We start from the raw sequence: 15533 nt of genomic DNA on the forward strand, positions 1-15533 counted from the left end.
TGTTTCTGTGAGGGATGTGTGTGGGTATGTGGTGAGGAATGTGTGTATGGGATGTGTGTGTGTGTGTGTGTGTGTGTTGTGTTGTTTGTGGGGTGTGTCACTGACCAAGCACACTCTTTTAGGCCCACTGAATTGCCCAATTCCAGGCACAGCAGATCTGAGTAAGGAGAGCAAAATCTTGAGAGATTATTTCTCACTCAAACTCGGGCCTCTTGTAGACACGACCTGACAAGGCCCCAAGGCAGCCCAGTGCATGACTTCTCAGGGCCTGGCCAGCTGGTCTTTCATCGCTGTCGAACACTGGGCTGGGCAGCATTTATTTGGAGTTTAACAAAAACTCCACTCAGACCATCTGTTTCAGTCGCTAAATAAACAGAAAATACAAATTTAAAAATAATTAGGAAAACAGCACGTTGGGCAGTCGCTTGCCCATTTAGGAAAGAGTGATAGTCGTGTTATGCTCAAAGTATCTCAGTCATTCCTAATTGATCAAAATATCCTGATGTTTACAGCAAATGAGAGAGTGACTCAGAATGAAATGAAGTCAGCGAAATGCCAGAAGTTTTTACATCCAAAACAGAGACATGGCCCATATGTTCAGAAATACTTTTGTCCTTAGGAAATGTTTACGAAAAAAAACCCAAATAGGCAGTTCCTCCAAAAAGAGCCTCAAATAATAGTAATAGGATTCAGATAACAGAAGCATTTTTTCCATTAAGATGACTTTCCCTTTTTTTTTCTAATTGGCCCACGCTTGTGTTTGAGAGATCGTTCAGAGAACAAATGCAAAAGACTCCATTCATGGCACATTCATTTTCACGTGCCAAACTTTGAGAAGGCTGAAAGATTTTTAGAAGGTTTTTCATGCTGCCATCCGTATACTGTTTATGGTAAATAAACATGATAAAAGAGATAACGTCATTGTCTTCTAATATATAAAATATCTACACAAATATTTATAAGCAACTGTATATCTCTTATTTGCTCTCTGTATAATCCCATCCATTTACACTGGGGCATAGAACACTGTGGTGTTAATCACGTGTTGAGGTTTTAAAGTGAGAAAATGTTTAAATAGTGGAAAATAAGGGTACTGCTAAGACCAGGCAGGACAGGTGCTGGTGTGGGGCACTGCGGGACCCGGGGAGAGTAAGTGAGAGCCGCTGTGAGACTCCTGCCTTCAGAAAGCACCGCAGTCGGGGCTTATCAGGCAGCTCTGAGCGTAGAGGGTCCTGAACCCTCGTGCAGGGCAGCGTGTGCCTGGGAACTGCTCCCGGCAGGTGCCCTGCACTGCCCCTGCTGTGGATGTCTTCTGTGCCTGGGAAGCTAAAGGGACTGTGGTCCGGGCCTGCTGCATGCCTCCCAAGAACCCCACCTCCTGCTGAAACCCCTCTTCCTGAGCATGGGTGAGACCTGAAGACTCGCTTTTAACAAATAGAACACAGAAAAGATGTCTTTTAGGCTGTTATAAAATGACTGTGACTTCGTGGGACTCTCTGTCCCTCACTCTGCAAATCTCTGGCTCTGGGGTGACAGACTCCCCACTGTGAGCTCCCCCATGGAGAAGCCCATGAGGCATGGACCCATGTCTGGGCGTAGCCAGCAAGAACCTAAGACCTGCCAGTGCCCCCTGTGTGAGCCTGGAAGCCACCTTCCTGAGTCCGGCCTGGAGAGGGCTCCAGCCCCAGCCTGCACCTGGAATGCAGCCTCACAAAAGGCCTTGAGTGAGAGACCCCAGTTCAGCTGTGCTCACTGGCCTATCTGCAGAAACTGCAAGATAATACATGTTTGTTTTCTAAGCCTTTACATTTGAGGGTCATTTGTGTCATAGAAAGAGATAATAAATACAGGGACCTTAAAATGTGGCATCCTAACTGATTAGTTTCCAGGGTTGATAGTGAAAGATAGCTATCTATCAACACAGTGCAGATACCAGGCATGGACGCGAGCCCAGGACAGAGCAGTGAGTGGCAGCCTAGCTCTGTGGACATCTGTCTCCCTGAGCTGAGCCTTCTTCTTTTTAAAGGAAGGTGCGAGATGGATCTAAGCCTGGGATTATAAACTCGTGTAACTACAGGTACCAAGCAGACAGCATGAAGGAATAAAGTGAGCCACTCATAAAGTCATACGTGGCCACTGACGCTTGGCCTGGCAGTGGGGAGGCAGTGTGTGGAGAGGAAGGCAGCCTGCAGACTGCAAGCTCATTCAGAGGAAGAAGGCAAAACCACGTGGGCTCAACCTGTGCATATGTGTCCTTTGCCCACGCAGCGTAGGTGGTTTGATCGTGGGACCTATATCAACATTCAAACCCTGGGAGGGGCCATGTGGAAACCAAACCAAGGTTCCGGCTTCACCTGGGTTATTGGAAGAGGAGGCACAGGCACCACCAGCTATTGCTGGTCACCTTGTCCGGCAGGGCCTGCACCCACACCAGGGTCTCCCTCTGGTGCTGGGTGTGACCGTGTCCGCTGATTTCTTTCCTCCCACTTCCCCACCCGTTCATCCTCCACATCAGTGACTGGCACTGGTTCCGTTGCCTTTTCCAGAAATCCAGTCGAGGCTGGATCTGTGAATGGAGCCGTCTCAGGGTGCAGGAGTGGGTTGGCACTGGGGTCAGTTGAGCCGCCTTTTCTGTTGGTAGTTCCAGCGGAAAACAGGCACATGTGGACCCTGCAGACAGACTGAGACCAGGAGTCTCTGAGTGATCTCAAGAACACATGGACCTTGATTTGTTTACATTCCCATTTCACCGAAGGAAAATAGAAACTGATTTTTTTTTTTTTGGTTTTCTGTTATGTGAACACTGTCCCCTTGAATTTAATTGAATTTAAACTTTAGAAAACGTGGGAACAAAGGAAAGTAAAGCAAATCGCATTGAGCAGCCCATCATGAACAATGTGTGGCCTTCCTGTGCTCAGAAATAAATGTTCTTTTTTCCCCTGATTGTGCTCTAAGATGCATGGACCTTGGCTCCATACTTATGGTAAAATGGCCTCAAAATTATTTGAAGTTAACACAGCAGGATAGATAATGAATGAGGAAGAAAAAGAATATTGTGCATTTTCTCTTTTCTTTTGCTTTCTCTTTTCTCCCCTCCCTCCTTCCCTTTCTTTTTCTTTCTCTCCTTCCTGCTCTCCTCACTCTTGAACCGGTGAAACTGCTGCGGTTTTGTTTTCCTCGTGAGGTGGTCTTCAGAGGGTTTTATTTGGACACATCAGGGTTCCATTATTAATATAAGTGGCTGGTTTTCCACCATGTGGAAAGATTGAAGTGGAATTTATTTTTATATGCTTTATGCCTGATGCGTTTAAGGTGTGTAAGGTGCCCAGGGCCTCGAGGTGAACGCGTGAAATGACAACAATTAAATGAGATCCAACTGAAAAAGTAGACGCTGAAAGAATCCAACCCAGCGCTTGGGAAGGAGGCCAACTTGACCCATCTGTCAGCACTGAGGGCTGGGGACTGGCTCCCAGTGACCCTGCCCGGAGAGGAGTCATGGTTCCTCACTTGTACAATCGTGGCGATGTAAGATGCTACACATTTCAGTCCATGTCCTATCATGCAGGCAGTGTGTTAGGGAGGTCACATCAGACTGGAACTCAGAATTAACCTCACACTCCTTGTCCGCCCTCTCCTGGAGTCCCTTGATCAGCCTCAGGCAAAAGGAAGCAGGAATGAGGAAAAATTATGACAATGGTTGAATTTTCTACAGTGCTTTCCCAATTTCAAAGGCAATCTCCGTGCAGTATTTTATTGATTCTCTACAAAACCCCTGATGATAAGTATTAGGATAATTTCTCTCATTTTAGATGGAAAGGCTAATGCACACCGCTTGGTATCAAGTTAACAAGCCGTCAAAACAAATCAACTGAGCACTAATACGTAGCAGGCACTGTTGTAGAAGAGGCTGACAAAGGTTCCAGTCCCTGCACTGCCAGTGATTAACTGTGTGACCTCGGGTAAGGTAGGGACCTTCGTTGAGCCTCTGCTCCTGTGCTGGTGAAAGTGAAGATGCTGTTCCTACTTACCCCATAGGGGATTATCAAGACTAACACGCTGGGCCAGAGTGAATCCTCAGCAATGCCGATGATTCTGACTACTTGGGAATTTACCCAGGGGTTTAGCTGAAGACTGACAGAAGTTAGACTTGAAATCGCTTTTCTAACTCTGCGCCCAGTGCTATTTCGATGATAGAAGGTAAACTGGAAGATGAAAAGTCAGTGATTACAGAATGTGAAGGAACACAGTCCCTGCCCTAGGAGGGGAGCTATAACCAGAATGCAAACCACAGGGATCGTGGAGGGGGTGAGGTGCTGCAGGGGAGAAAACGTTGTGTGTTTCAATCTCATCTCAGGTTCGTGGCTGAGGTCCCTGTAACAAAAGACAGATGAACAAGAGAAAAGCAGTTTTATGTGGCATGAGAACCTTCATAAAGAAATAAAGACTCAAAGACACAGGGAAACCTGTGTATTTTTACGCTTAGGTATGATGGAGAGTAGAGAGCTCTTTGGCAGGATGGTTGCACAAAGCAGGTATGATCTAGTAGTAATTAAATAGAGGGAACTCGGCAAGGCCTGCTTGCTCAGATTCTTCCCTGGGTCCCTGTGTCTTCGGAGGTACAGACATTCCTGGGAGGCTGAGGTGGGAGGATTGCTTGAAGCCAGGAGTTCAGAGATCAGTCTGGGCAACATAGAGATAACTGTCTCCAACAAATCTAAATGAATAGGCTGGACACGGTGGCTTAAGCCTGTAATCCCAGCACTCTGGGAGGAGTTCAAGACCAGCCTGACTAACATGGTGAAACCCTACTAAAAATACAAAAATCAGCTGGGTGTGGTTGTGCGGGGCTGTAATCTCAGCTACTCAAGAGGCTGAGCAGGAGAATCGCTTAAACCTGGGAGGCAGAGGTTGCAGTGAGCAGAGATCATGCCACCGCAGTGCAGCCTGGGCAACAGAGCAAGACTCCATCTCAAAAAAAAAAATTCAATGAATAAATAAATACATCAATTAGCCAGGCATGGTGGTGTCCACCTGTAGTAGTAGCTACTTGGGAGGCTGAGGCAGGAGGATCTATGGCTTGAGTCCAGTATTCGAGGCTGTAGTGAGCCATCGTCACACCACTACATTCCAGCCTGGACAACAGAGTGAGGCCTTATCTCAAAAAAATACATGTATAAAGAAGCACATTCCTTTCCTCTGGGTACGGGGGGCACCTGTCATGCGAGGGTCTCCCTGCATCAGGGAGAAGGTCAGAGGATTCTTTCCTGGCTTGTTTCAGGGGAAAGGGTCGAGAAGGTCGGAGAGGGCTTCCTGCTTCCGCTGTTTTCTCAGATGCTGCGGTGCCACATGTTGGGGTTCCATGTCCTGAATCATGGAACTTCTCCCTGAACAGGTACTATTTTAGTGATGGTCAGCAACTCACTAGAGGGGCTTTGGGTTTGGCTCTGTGCCTCCTAATGTTCTCAGGACTGTGTGACTTAATTTTAGGTGAATCTCGACAGTTCAATACCGTGGAGGGATCTGGAGGAGAACGCCAAGTGACTGTAGTCATGGAAAGGCCATGGAAACCCGAAGCAGAATTGAGGGCGTAGTAGAAAAAGTGAGACCCCTGGTCCAGGACAGGTGGGGCTGTGCATCGGGGTCAGCCAGCACGGCTCCTGGGAGTAGGGGACTCCCCAGAATTGAGACACTCTCACTGTCAGTCTTAGCAATGCTTGAAGGGACAGTTGCTGGCATGCCCTTTAGAGCTGGCCACACCTGGGCTGTAACTACCCATCCGCCACCAGGCTGTGGGAAGCTGGACTATCTCTTAGCCTATCTAAGCCTTGCTTTCCTGCTGGGAGGCTGGGGAAGCATGATAAGGACCAGCCGGAGGGGTGTGGTGAGGATGGGGGCAGTAAACTCTCTAAAGCATGGCATGTAAAGCACAGTGCCTGGTGCCCAGTGAGTGTCAATAAGTGACAACTGGATGAGCATGTTCCCTTGTCTGTGTAGTTCATCACTCAGGTGAGGGCATGAGGTGAGGGCAGGGCAAGGCAGGCAAGGCTTCCTTTGCAAATTTGGATCAAAAAAGTCTTCCTGTCATCCACCCCGAGGCTAGTGGGTGAGCCCCATCCTCGGAGCCTGAGCCCGGCCTGTGTGGTGAGGCTGGTCGTCCCCACAGCCCCATGACCCCATTCCTGAACTAGATTTTTCCAGCCTTTTGACTCTGGTGAACACACAGGGCTGCGAATTAGCAGAAAAGTCTGGTTTCCGTTTTATCACATTCTGCAAGGGGTATAGGGAGTGGGTGGTGGCATTGGGAGCTGATGGTGAGAAAAAGAAGGAGAGAGTGCCCAGCGTTCAGTAACATGCATGACCCCTCTGTGCCTGACATGCAGTGGGTTTTGGACAGATGTGAAGACAGGGTGCCTGCCTCTATGTTCAGCAGCACTAATATCAGCCTGCATAGGACACCTGGCAAATCCATATCGAGAAGTACACTCATGTTGAGAAGTCAAATGTAAATGACTTACAAGACATCGGAAGTTTTAAGTGACCCCCTCATACCTGGCTCTGTGCCAGGACAGACATGAGTCTGGGAGGCCATTTTTCCTCTGCGCAGGCCATTTTCTGCTTCTCCCAAGCTGATCCCCCTAACAGGTTAGTAAAGTTTGGTGGCTGCGCTTGACCTACACAAATAGAGTCATCATTTCAGGTCTGTTAGAATTTATCTCCCGCTGCCTCCACACTTGGCTGCCTTTTACTCCTTCTTTAAAACTCATCACTGGGCAATGCCTGCAGCCCCGGAGCCTGGCTTCCTTCTGTGAGTGCTTGTCTTTACCCCATGGCCAGCCTCTCCCACTCACCTGCACCTTCTGCAGCATGAGCACCCCGGGCTGGCATAGCTGTTGGGACTCAATTAATGAGAATAAATTGATATTTTAAAAATTAATGTCTTTGCTCTTTGCATCTGAACCATCTGCTTAACATTCAATTGTACAGTTCACTCTTGAATAACATGGGTGTTGAATTACATAGGTGCTGACCTCTGTGCAGCCAAAAATCTACATATAAGTTTTAACTCCCCTCTGGGAAACTCAACTAATAACCACTGTTGACTGGAAGCCCTATGGATAACATAAACAGTCCATTCATGCACATTGTGCATGTCGTATGTATCATATACTGTATTTGTATAATACAGAAAGCTAGTGAAAAGAAAATGCCAGTAGGAAGATCATAAGGAAGAGAAAATACATTTATGGTGCTTTGCTGCGTTGATCTAAACTGAGCGTGTGTGTCATCTGTTTACAAGATGAGCCTCCTGCCTGACTTAGCAGCACCCGGAGCTGAGCCCTTGGTCACTGACAGTACACATTGAGCAGTTCAGCTTTTGCATGGACCGTTGCGACTTCCCTCTGCTTCTTGGGAGCACTTCCAGCATCACTAGTGGCACTTCGCATGGGTCCCCTGATGTTATGCAAAGTTTACCGTATTGCACTCAATGTGATGAAAAATACATGAGAACCTCGAGATCACTTTTTACTGCGAAATGCAATTTACTGGTGAGACAAACTGCTCACGTGGAGATGATGTGCGTCAGGGGCGTTTTAAGCAGATACCCACAACACTTGAGCTCACTGCCGTAGCAACAGGAGGTGGCTTCGAAATGATTCCGGCACTCCGGTAAGCACTCCAGTGAATCTTATGCAGTTATGATTTGATGCTGCGTCTTTACATTCCTTTACATTTCTCTCGACTGCCAGTGACACCATGCACATACGGTCTGTGTTTGTGTAGGTAAATTTTGATACATTATAACATTTTATGATAGATTTCTATTTCGTGATTGTAAATAATAAAATAGACTAGTATGTACCTATATGTTATGCATTCATAGTATATCCTTTTCTGAATATTTGTGCTGTTTCTAGACTACATGGTTTGTCTGCATTTTTTTCTACATTAGAAATGTCGGATGCTGCTTTCATGGCTGGTACTTAGTTGCACTGATCAGTATTTGATTGACCACCTCTTATCTGGGTTTGTAATGCAGTAACTGACATCTGTTTATTGATAGAAGCTTCTTTCAGATGCAGGACGGCATTTGAACCAGGTAGGTTAGGAGCATGATTTTATGTATTTTATGGGTGTAGAAAATTGAGACACAGAGAAAAGAGGACTTGAATTAGGGCTTGTGTTTGGAGAGAGAAAAAAAATAGAACTGTTCTCAAAGAATTCTTGAATTCGCCTCTGCTGCTTATTCAGAAAGTTGTGACTGGCAGGAAAGCAGTTCCCTATTGAGTGGCGTGGTTGGGGAGTTGTAAGACACTCAACCCCTGGAACTGGGGCTGGACCAGGCGCACAGGGCACCCTGAGGCCATCACGCTTCCTGGTGGGTAATTAGTTAGAACTGTTGTTAACCCCTTAGTAGATGCAGTTCCTGACTACAGCAGCAAGACCCCTTTAATCTCCCCGCTCCTTTCTCATCTATTACAAATGTCTCCAGGGAAGACCTTAGAGTAGATGGCACAGTGATTTTAATGGCTAATTGAAAAGTCATGGGCTTTTAAAGCTCAGAAAGGCTTTCAGAAAGATTGATGATAGCCCATGGATGTAGAGTGTACCTTCTGCAGCTGTGTGGGACTCTTGTTTCTTTCCTGAGGATCTAAGTGGACCCGTCATCCCAGCTGGCCTTCTCTTTATCTGTCTCTCTCCCTTTCTTTCTCTCTCTCATTCCCTTTCTCTCTCTTATTCAGTCTTAAATGGCTAGAAGTCATTGCCTGTGGATATGTGGGTATGTGTTTGGTAATTTCCCTTATCTTTTCACCTGTAGACTTTGGAGATAAGAAGACTGGGGTATTTTGAGCTTTGCCCCCTCCCCTAGGTGGAACTGTGGCTGTAATGTACCCCATGACTTGGGAAATATGCCTTCTTTCCCTGAAGCGGTAAAAGAGACCCTTTTAAACAATAACGTGTCATGGTGTACACATAGATGGGGATATCCTCAACACCTCGTAAGTAACATAATAATGTTTTAAATTTGCAGTGTCTCTGCTTCCCCGGATCCTTGCAGCTGTGGTCGAAGATAGAGCATCTGAAGGAGAGGCTGTTTGGGTGTGGGTGCGCATCGGTGAAGGAGCAGGAATTCAGGGTTTCTTCCTAATTGTCACACCATTATGGAAAGCTCCCTAGGGTAGACTCAATTACCATATAGATGAGGTTAGTAGTTCTCACACTTTGGAATTTCATGTAGCAGTAAAATTTCTAAGAACATTAGAGATGCTGGTAGGTTTGTCAATTTTTAATTTTGCTAACAAAAAGGAACATCAGAAATACAAACAAACACATAAAAAAAGACTTAACATAAATCAAAATCAGATTAAAAAACTGCCCCCTAACCTATAATCATTGCCTCTTTCACAAAACAAATGTCATTTCAACATGAAAATATGTAAAGAGCTTAGGTCCCTAAATTGTAAACGAATAGGTCTTTCAAGTATATTACATTTGCCATTACAAACCACTTACTACATTTTTTTATTATATCATAAGCTCATCTTATTTTTGAAACCTCTGACAAAGGAGGGACTAAAATACAAGATAGATTACATGCACCTATGTAAGCATGGAGACAATGTCTGCCAAAACCATGCCGTTTCCTTCTTCAGCTACTGGAACTAAAGGGATCATTAAACGTGTTTTCCTTTTTGCTTATGTGTGTATTCTGGAAATTATAAAAATATTTAACACTGGGAATAATAACAGAGTTACATAAACCATGTTAGATCTTCAAGTCAGACTTTCATAGTGATAAAGGGTATGTTTTGGAATATTAATACAAGGGTCAGATACCATGCACCTTGAGTGTCTTTTTGTGCTTACAGCAGGTGGGGGTGGGTCCCTTGTCACCCCGTGACTGCCTCTGTCTGTGTTGTCCCTCTTCTGCCTCCACCAGCCCCCACCCTACTGCATTCTCTCATTCTTCCATTTCCGTTCTCACTCCTGAGAAAGGTGGGCTTTGCTTGGCCCTGCTGTGGTGAGGCCCCGTGTGAACAGGGTTCCCTGGAGGGTGATCAGTGGTCAGCTGCCACTGGGGCTGGAGCCAACCCTGAGCCAGTAAGGGGCAACCTGGGGCATGCTCTCCATACTGGGCATTTCTCTCGAGTTAAAAAGACCTACGTAAGTTAAAGAGATTCATTGCACAGCATGGTGACTACAGTTAATAACAATGTATTGTATTCTTGAAAATCACTAAGAGATTTTCAGTATTCACACGCACACACAGACACACAGACACACACACACACACAAAGTATGTGAGGTAATGTATAGATTAAAATTGGCTTGATTTAGCTGTGCCACAATATATACATATTTCAAAACATTGTTTTGTGTACTGCAATTATATATGATTTTAATTTGTCAATTAAAAAATAAAAAGACCTGGAGGGAGGTGACGATGTAAACTAGTCTGAGTCGTTTTCTGGGAAAATCTGCCATGAGAAATTCCCCACCCTCACGTGTTCCCAGCAGCGGCTAATCACAAAAGATCATCTTCATGTCCTCAGAATAAGACTCACCTCCGCCCACGTAAGTGACCTCCGTAAGACTTGAAACAGGTCTTTAATGATTCCCTTTATGAACCCCAAGTTTCTCATCAGTGGATATTCTTTCTCTTGCAAAACCTGAATAAAATCATCCCTTAATTGTCTGGGGCATTTGGTCGTTTGTGAGAAATTTTCTCCATTTAAATTCGGGGGTAAACTAAAACTTGCCCCAAACCACACAGACAAAATATCTCATGTTTGGTTTCAAGAGGAACCTTGGGCATATCCCCCGTAGCCTCTGTGGTCCTGTGGGCATTGCTGGAACCCTGGCTGGCTCTCCAGGGAGCAGCTTGGAGTAGCACAACTTGGGTGAGAGAGATCTCCATGCCTCATGACCTCCAGCCCTCTGCATTTTATCTCACATTCTCTTCCTCTGCATCTCTGTATCTTTCGAGACTTTCAGAAGCTAACATTTGGGTTCTTCCGAAGCATTGATGTTGTTCAGTGTTCTTGGCATGAGCTTTGGAGTCTTGGCAGGCAGCTGGCAAGAGTCAGGTGTGAAAACAGGCAGTGGGCTTGTTACTGAGAGTGAACGCTGCATGTTTGACACTGGATAGAGGGCTTACCACTGTGATGTCTGAATGCTCTGGTCACAGTGATGGGGCCTGATGGAAGAAGCGTCTGCTTTTTTTTTTCTGGCTTCTCCAGAATTATCATACTCAGATTTCTTGTCCAGGACACAATACCCTAGAACTTGTATGTACTAGCTGGAACAAAGCGTGCACAGCACATCTCCGGGTGTGTCCCAAAGGCCGCCAAGCCTGCTGGGAGGTGAGAGCTGGCACTGTGTATCCACCTTGGCCATGACTGCTGGCAGTGCTCAGAATAAGGCCTTTTTCTGCTTCCAGGGACAAGCTAGGGAAGATGCTTTGATGTGACAAAAGAGTCCTACCACAAAAGGTGTTTTGGGATTCTGAGTAGATTTGAAATACATCTGTTATATACATATTTCGTGCATTACGAAATCCTCCAAATTTGTTTTCTTAAGTAATTTTTTTGTTGATTTTATTATTTATTCATTTATTTTTGAGACAGAGTCTTGCTTTGTTACCCAGGCTGGAGTGCAGTGGCACGGTCTCAGCTCACTGCAACCTCCACCTCCCAGGTTCAAGTGATTCTTTTGCCTCAGCTTCCTGAGTAGCTGGGATTACAGGTGCTGGCAACTTTTTGCATTTTTAGAAGAGATGGGGTTTCACCATGTGGGCAGGCTGATCTTGAACTCCTGACATCAAGTGATCCGCCCACTTCAGCCTCCCAAAGTGCTGGGATTATAGGTGTGAGCCACCTTGCTTGGTTTTTTGTTTTTTTTGAGACAGAGTCTTGCTCTGTTGCCCAGGTTAAAGTGAAATGGTACAATCTTGGCTCACCAAAACCTCTGCCTCCTGGGTTGGAAGTGATTCTCCTGCCTCAGCCTCCTGAGTAGCTGGGCTTACAGGTGTGTGCCACAATGCCCAGTTAATTTTTGCATTTTTAATAGAGATAGAGTTTCGCCATGTTGGCCAGGCTGGTCTTGAACTCCTGACCTCAAGTGATCCACCCTTCTCAGCCTCCCAAAGTGCTGGAACTACGTTTGTGAGCCACGGCTCCTGGCAATCATTTTCTTTTCATTTCTTTTCTTTTTCTGAGATGAAATCTTGCTCTGTCACCAGGCTGGAGTGCAGCAGTACCATCTTGACTCACTGCAACCTCTGCCTCTTGAGTTCAAGTGATTCTCCTGCCTCAGCCTCCCAAGTAGTTGGGATTAAGGCATGTGCCACCACACCTGGCTAATTTTGGTATTTTCAGTAGAGACGGGTTTTCACCACATTGGTCAGTCTGGTCTTGAATTCCTGACCTTGTGATCCGCCCGCCTTGGCCTCCCAAAGTGCTGGGATTACAGGCATGAGCCACCGTGCTGTGTATTTTTTTCTCATTATGAGCACAGATGGCGGCTAGCCTCTCTCTCCTACCGTGGTTGTGGCCGTGGCTTCTCACACTGGCCATCCTGCTCCCAGGCTCCCCACTCCAGACTGTCCAGCACATGGACTGTGGTGATGGTTTTCCTTCCTGGACATCAGCAGAATCTGCCTTTCTATGCCGAACCTGGGGAGCAGGGAGGGAGGAGTCTGCATTCTGGAGCACGTCCTGGGTCTCCCTTTCATTTCTCATTCTTGTTCTGGGTAAGCCAAAGTCCCAAGGTCAAGTGCCATGAGAATAACCCTCTTTCCCAGTGATGGAATCTCTTTAATAAATAAGAAAACACTGAAAGATTAAAAGTAAAATTCAACTTGCTGGTAGCATTATCATTTGTGTTCAGTGTTCCTGAGTTTGTGTTAAGCTCCTTGAGGCCGCGGCTGCCTTTAGCCTGGTTGATGACCCCAGGGCTGAGAGTGGCAGGTCCTTGAAGGAAGAATGCTTAGAGGGTGAGTCCAAGGAAGACAGCGCTGAGCTCCAGCATCCTCCCGCAGAGACGTCTGGGCCCGCACAGAGGCAGCCAAGGCGAGGAGACGGAAAGCTGTTTTCTGAGAGTGTGAACAAGAGCTTCCAACTTAACTTCAACCATAAGAAAGCTGTTTATCGACCCTAAACTATCTGACAGGCATCAGAGAACACCCAGAAGAACTCCCTGGAGGCATGGTTTGAAGGTCGCCACAGCTGCATGCTGTCAGAGAGAAACCACATTTTGCACGTGGATCAGATCCCAGGGCTCCAGCACTAGCCTCCAGCCCTGGTGCTGGCCGGTCTTAGAAGGACACTGTGAATTTTCTGAGGCATTTCCAGAGGCCCCATGATGGGTAGGAGATGAGCAATTGCTCCACAAAGGAAGGCAAGCTGAACATTTTGTGCCTAACTTGAGCACTTCCCTGACGTGAGAGACAGCTCCTGAGTGCCTGGGATACTTTAGTACCTGATTTATTTGGGAAACTCGCAGGCAGTAGACCTTGACCACCAAGCCAGCCACTAGGGATAGGTGTAAGGATACCTAAGATCCTTGGGTCATCTACATGTTCTTTGCATCCCATAACTTAACACTTTTGTCAGATATACCAATTACCGTTTGTGACTATTTTCAATGAAAAAATGTACAGTCTGATAAAGCTCATCAAAATGACCCCCGGTATGGATCTTTATAGAGCTGGGAGAGTTACATTTCTGCAGGGCAGATGTCTGCATTTTACAGGAAGGTTAAATAAGACCTAAAGAGATCAAATCACTTCAGTTCCGTGTAACAAATATGTACCGATCCGCTGTTACATTCCCCCCAAAAATCTAAAGCCATCACCTTTTAAGTAATGGGAGTGCTGACTTCTTGCTGTATTTGCAAAAGGACAACACATCAAAGTGCAATAGAAATACATAGATCCTGCTTTATTGTACATGTGCACAGACCCACGCCCACACGCCGTAACACACACAAACCCACACACGCCATGCACACATGAGAAAGTCCTATAGAGAAGCTGCTGAGAGATTTTAGGGAGTAGGTTGTTTGAAATTTAAAAATTGCTGTAGGAATTTTTACGTCATATGATGTAGCTACTTCTACGTCCATCGGCCTCAGACCTTTATTTCTAGGCTGCGCTGCTGGTAACATGACATTTTGTGGATAAAGTTAGGCGTATATAAAAAAAAAATTTCTAAAACTAACTTTTGTTAGAGTATTGGACCAAATCTTTTTTCCAGGAATTGTCCTTTGGCAGCTAATCCTGCTGTGAGGTCTTTATTGCTGTCCTGTGACTCAATCTAGAAGCAAGTTTCTCTGAGGAAGGACAAATCCTTGTAGCTTTTCAAAGCGCATCTATTAAATGTTCTTGGTCCATTTCATGTCAGAATGCATTGGTCAGGGGGACGTTTTAGCTGTGATTGTCACACTCCGAATTGCCTTTTTGTGATTTCTTTTTTCTAGTCAAGGTGGCTGCAGTCCTCCAGATCCTCCAGAAAGGGCTTTAAATTCAGTCTAATCTCTGTCATGCTGCTTGGCAATTGATTTGAGTCACTTTGACATTTCGGAGACTACAGATTTCCCAGAAGGAGAGCAAGAGAGAAAGTTTTATAAATACTACGACCTTGAAGTAAAAAAGAGACTTCACATTCCCGCTCCAGATCTTACCATGTGCTTTCCTGAAATTCAAGTAAGAAAAGGTAATGAGGTTAGAAAACGTGAATTTATCCTTATAAACCCTCATCGGGCAACTCCCATTCGCCAATGAGATTTCGCTTTACATCTGTGGTAATTAGCTATATGTTTGGACTCTGTTGTTAGTGATGGCCCAAGGGGTTATGATGTGTGTGTGTGTGTTTGGATTTCAAGCAAAAACATGGACTCCAAGGTGACAAATCATGAGACAAGCATGGGCAACTTGAAGGAGCTTGGGGGAGTGCACCTGCATAGCAGGAGAGAGGGAAGGTGGGAGCATCTTGGAGCTAAGGTAGAAAGCTAATTATAGGTAGAAATTAAGGTAGAAAGCTAATTACAACTCCCTGTGTCGCCCAGGCTGGAGTACAGTGGTGAAATCTCAGCTCACTCACAGTTTTACGTAGTTTTATGGGAAGAAAACTATTAAAAAAAAACATGCTACACAAGATGGTAAACAGTTTCCATAATCAGGCAGTAAGAAAAGCCCCGTGCTGATGTGGACATTGTGATGAGCTGGGCATTGGACTAGAGAGCCCAGGGCAGGAGCCAACACAGAAGACCAGAAGACCGTGTGCCCTGAGAGTGTGGGGAGGGTCTGCATGCACTTCCAGGGGCCCTGCCTTGTGGGCAGATAACATCATTCTGGATAAGTAGCCAGAACCAAGTGGTCATAGCAGGATATTTCCATCCATCAATATTCAAAACATCACATCCAATCAGCATCAGCATCCAGGGATGTGTGTTATTCCTGGCTCTTAGTCTATAGACAGTTCTGTAGTCCTGGGACTTGGGAGGGGTATGTACCAGGCCAGCGGGTGAGTGAT

The sequence above is a fragment of the Callithrix jacchus genome, chromosome 5, assembly GCF_049354715.1.
Source record: "Callithrix jacchus isolate 240 chromosome 5, calJac240_pri, whole genome shotgun sequence".
In the NCBI taxonomy this organism is placed as follows: domain Eukaryota; kingdom Metazoa; phylum Chordata; class Mammalia; order Primates; family Cebidae; genus Callithrix; species Callithrix jacchus.